Raw genomic sequence first — 5,478 nt, 5'->3', positions numbered from 1 at the left:
AATGGGCCTATAATTCCTTCTTCTTAAACGCGTCACACACTCAAACCAATAGCTACCAACTCGTGTGTTCTCGGTCTCGTGCGTGCTCGCGCCAAGTCCTTTCATAAAAAGGTTATGACACATATATAACAATGAATGGAATTTGCTTGACTACATGTTTTTTTCCCCCAACAAAATCTCGAATAGTGGCTGCGTAAAGTGGTTGCCAGGCAACAGTTCGGCGCCGGCGTAGTGTCGGTTCTCAGGAGTTCTTGATAGAATACATCACAGCGGTTCCGACCCAGCAGCCAATCAGAGGCGAGGCCCGGAACTAGCCGTCCTGGAACTCCATATTAGTTTACAGGATAATAACGGAGGGGTGCGGCAGCCGAGCAGCCCGTTACTTACGGGTGAACAGCGCCCGTCCAATCTGATTTATGTCACGCATCTCCGTTTGGCTCACCAGATCAATAGCCGACGTCTGGGAGAGCAGGTGAGAGGGGGGGGGGGGGGGGGGGGCTGGTGTACAGGAGAAAGGGAGAGCAAGGTGCAACAGGTCAACAACACTTTGACCCATAGAGCTCCATCAAAAAGCAAAATTAATCGCATTATTGGTTCTTATTGATTCGGAGTGACAGCAATGTTGCAAAAATAATAATGCATAAATATAATCATTGTTATTACAGTTAAGCTATAGCTCCGTTTCAAAATGGCAAAGCCCTGAAACGACAGGATTCAGATTGTCAGCATCCTCTGGTCCAACGTGGGTTGTTTAATCAGTATATAGACCCGTGCAATAAGAGATGTTTCAGTCTTAATAAAGTGTCCACTAAATGGCCATACGACAGAAATATGTTCAACACTTGGAACAAATCTGCATTCATGAATGCTACAAAAGATGTCATTTATATTGGATTCTGACAAAAAAAAGAAAAAGCCTTCACTAGCCTCTTTTATTATTATTATTATTATTTCTGTCGGCTTGTCTTTGAGAGCTTTGTCTCACTGCAGCTTACAATATGATTTCCACATTGCTCGTTGTGGGGTATGTTTGCCTCAGTACAGTCTGATTGGCTTGTATCGGTGGTTGAAGTATCAAGTTAGATACGCTCACTACGCACACCCACTCGCTGCCACTGAAACCATAATGTTTTCGTACGCATGGGGCTCCTACACACATGCTGGAAGCGTTGGAGCCTGCGTGTAACCTGCTACGTCCAGCCTACACACGCAACAAAAAAATAGACCCAGAGTGATGCTCAGACTTATCAGCGAAAGTCCCCTTTTAAGTAATTATAAAATAAAAACAAAGTGCATACCCCTGACATGTCGCATTTAGACATTCAGTTCTTATTGTATAATGTGGATTCATTATTCAGCGCCGGTTTATTAGCTGTGGATGGCAGATGTCAGAGCGCGATGGAGATGTTTATGTTTGACTGGTTTAAGGAGCCATTATCCCGCCCGCTTATCAAACATTCATGCGCGGCAGCTGCAGTTGTGGATCTGCCCTCCATCGCGTCTCCATGCGGCCGCGTCGTGTCTCTTCTGCAGCAGCCGCGACCTTTCCACTCAGTTAACCTGCTATCTTCAGTGGGAAATAGTCTCTCTATGTATATAAACTGAAATAAAAAACAGCTTTATCGATTCATAGGAGGCAGGATTGGTTTTCTCCATCATTGAAATAAATAAATAAATTTAATGATCAGAGTTGTAATGTGACTTTTAGTTGTTGAACAAACGAAAGATCCGACAATTAGTATGCAAACCAAGTATTTACTCAGCTATCCGTTCTTGCATATCACTGCTTTATGATCACGTCATAAGATTTTTTTTTTTTAAATATTCATGCAATATAGTTTTGATATTTTCCCTTGTGACACGTCAGCAATATTCATAATAATGGGGATTTCTGTGATTGAATCATCCAAGAATATTGAACGACTAAAGTCATGACCCAGAAACTTATTATTCACACATGTGAATTATCTCTATTCATTTGTAATTTATTATTCGCTCCGAACCTTTTCAATCCTCCCATTAAAAGAGACGAAATAAGAAAAAAAAAAAGGAACTTTTCCGGTTAAATATTGGCCAACATGGCCGCAGCATATTTTCTCTCCCAGTTGACTGTCTGCACAGACCATCCATGGCTTTCTTTTCTCTCCTTTTTTTGATAATTGCCCTGCGAACACGGCGGTTTTCATTCTTTTGACCCCTCTATGAACAGCGCGCCGCCGCCCTCGCTGCCCCCCCAACAGCTGCACACAATGCCGCGTGTGCGTGCGCGCTCTGCGGTATGCGGGCCCGAATGTCGTGCAGAGGTAATGGGAAGTAGTCGGAAGGTAAAGGTCACGGGTTCACGGCGGGGTTAAAGAGACCAGTCCGCGGCTTCTGTTTGCTTCTCTTTCCACAACACCGCTTCCTTCCTACCGGAGGAGGATGTGTCCACCGCCGTCCTCCACCCCGCAGCACCACCCCCACCCCTCCTCCGCAACCCCCGTCACCGCACAGGCCCTGTTTGTTTTTCTGCGTTTATTAAATCTTCCCCCGCCAGGAAAAGCGACCAATATCACGTCAGCGGATTGCTGGTGAGTTTAGCACTTTGCATCCCTCCTCGTTTCCCTGAGAAATCTTTTGTGTATGGCGACATGTGAGCGTCTATTTATATCCTCATGTTCAAGGCTGTTTATACCGTTTATTCCCCGCCCCTCCAATATGTTTTCAAGAGTGTATGTCCCAGCATATTACACGTTACAGCAAAGCAAAAGTTAAAACTTAAATTATTTTGTTTTGTATTCAGTGCATCTAAAAGTAGGCGAGATGAATAATTGTGAACCAGGCATACTTTTTTTGCACCTATAATTTAGATTTGGGCGTTATTGTCCTCCACAGTACTGCAACAATCTATTTAGTGCTTCCACTTGTATTATCTGCCCTTTAATTGATAATGATTGATAATAATTTTTTTACTGTCAGAAAGAAGTCAAATTTTCCAATGATTAATAAAATGCCCTTACGCTCTTGCATCAAACCATATTTAAGCAGCATGCCAGTGATGTAAGTTATTGAAAGGAAATAGAGTATATGTTTTTTTTCTTCTTCTTCTTGTTTCCACAGATTATCTGCCTGCAGGTCAGGTGGGTTATCCGCCATTTTAATTGCCACTGAATCATTTTTCAGGCCTTTAACCGTTTTACTCAGTTGTGCTCTAATGTGATGAGAATGACTGCATTATGAAATTGTGATTTAGATTAAACTTCTTTGAGGCACCAAGAGCACCAATCATTAAAGGCTGGGATTCATATATGTAAAGAAAGAAAAACACTTTCTGTTGTATTAGCTATATTCAATATTCAGCGAGTGACAGTAGAATATAAACCTCATACATTGTAGCTGTTAGGTTTAACAGTTGGAGTTTACATTTAAATAGAAACCCATTTTTGTGCGAAAAATGTGTAATATTCAACTTGAAAGACTTGATTCTACGGCAGTTATATATACTAGTACATATTTCTTTAATAAAAAACATGCTTTAAAATCAATTTGGTGTCACTTCTACTTTTACTGCTGAACTGCTTAGAAAAATTAGGATTGTGTATAAATTAACTGTGGGAACACACACACACACACACACACACACACACACACACACACACACACACACACACACACACACACACACACACACACACACACAGCCTTATGAAAAGAGCCAAAATGGATTATGTGACCTTTAATATTTGATATTTCATCATACACAAAGTCAGTTTCCTCCATTATAATCAAATGTGCTAGCTTTGCATATTTGATTAGAATTAGCAAAAAATACCTGAAAGTGAATTCTAAAAGAAATTCTATATCATGTGATGATTGTTAATATTATGAAAGGCTCCCTTTTAATACTTCACTTGATTTTTGCTTAAATAATACCGTTAAATAGCACATTATGATATGACAGTCAGGACACAGTATAAGAAACTTTACAACATGCAAAAAAACCTGCAAAAAAACGACCCATTCACAGCAGCAGAATATGTTCTGACAGAAACCTAACTATAATAGGCGGTCTTACATAGAGGGTGACCCCTGTGATTAAGTATAGGAACTCACAGGACAACAACGTGAATGAGGCAACCCGCATAAAACCACTCGCTCATGGAAGAAAAGATGGAAGGACGGACAGCAGAGAGTATAGAGAGAAAAAGATGAAGAGATTGAACTGGGAGTGGAGAAGTCATATATCCTCAAAGCAGGTGATTGAGATTCAGCAGACAAAAACAGAAGGCGAGTAACAGAGATACAGTGGGGCTTTGCATTGGCATGGAGAGGGCCTGTTTTGTTGTCGTTGCCTTCCCTCTGTTTCTGTCTCCCTCTCTGTGTCTCTCTCATCCTCTCCCTTTCTCTTTTTCCCGTATAGAGACATCCAAACTGGAGAGAGGGAGAGAGAGAGAGATTTTGGTCGCCTGCCTATCTCTCCCTCACCATGGCGCCCCAGAGACCAACCAAGCAACGGGAGCACACACACACACACACACACACACACACACACACACACACACACACACACACACACACTTCTAGCCGTCACCGAGGAGAACAGCTTGGCTCTGTGTTACACTGAAAACCCCACTTTCCCCTCAATCAGACAGACAGGTAGACAGCTGGGTGTTACGCTAAATCCCTTCCCCCATGTGTCCCTCCTAACAAGTGCTTCGCTCTTCCTGTCACTTCTCTCTCTCTGCTGCTCTCTTTATTCCTGCAACTCACGCTGAAAAGCGAGAGAAGAGAGTCGGCTTTGGGAAATGTACAACTGTGATATGTTTGTAAAAAAAAAAACGTTTTTTTTTTTAAGATGTTGTGGTTTTAAAATCTGCAGGAAAAAAAGCCATTGAAGACGCTGAAAATAAAACGTGTCTCCAACAGAAGTGGTATCTGTCCCTCTCTTGTCTCTCTCCACCCTGACCCCAAGTTCAGTCCTTCTAAGCACCACTTCACCCCGAGCCCATATTGTGTGTGTGTGTGTGTGTGTGTGTGTGTGTGTGTGTGTGTGTGTGCGTGCGTATGTGTGTGTGCATGCGTGTTTGTGTTCGCACACTGAGAGCTTTTTGATTTGCTATGTATGTGTGTGTCTGTGTGTGTGAGGGCGATGGTCAGGCTTGGCCTCCTGACTCATCCACAGAGAGAACCGTGTTGATACAGGAATGAAGCCATCACACACTTATACCCCCCCGACACACACACACACACACACACACGCACGCACACACACACACTCTCTCACACACAAGCTGACAGCCTCTTCCCATCAGTCTTTTGTTGTGTTTGCCAGTGATGATGATCTCACCACATAGCAGGACTAAGCCTCAATAGTCAGCCAGTCAGTCAGTTTGGCAGGCAGAGAGGCAGCCAGTCAATACGTCGATCACACATTCAGCCAGCCAGCCAATCAGTCAGCAGCCGCTAATTATCAAAACTGTTTGTTTTGTTGGGGTTTTT

The 5,478-nt window shown here is 42.8% G+C and overlaps 1 long non-coding RNA gene across 1 annotated transcript in view; it reads left to right on the top strand.

The window, feature by feature from the left end:
• LOC311020526 overlaps window positions 1–4,915 on the top strand; it is a 12,081-nt gene extending 7,166 nt beyond the window's left edge. Inside the window, exon 4 of the long non-coding RNA XR_014597909.1 lies at window positions 4,400–4,915. This is a non-coding gene — a long non-coding RNA (uncharacterized lncRNA). The remainder of the gene's footprint in view (window positions 1–4,399) is intronic.
• Window positions 4,916–5,478: the final 563 nt, after the last annotated feature.

This window comes from Eutrigla gurnardus, assembly GCF_963514095.1.
Source record: "Eutrigla gurnardus genome assembly, chromosome: 11".
NCBI classification, from domain to species: domain Eukaryota; kingdom Metazoa; phylum Chordata; class Actinopteri; order Perciformes; family Triglidae; genus Eutrigla; species Eutrigla gurnardus.
The sequence above is the reverse complement of the archived record's forward strand: the minus strand, read 5'-3'. Positions and strand labels throughout refer to the sequence as shown.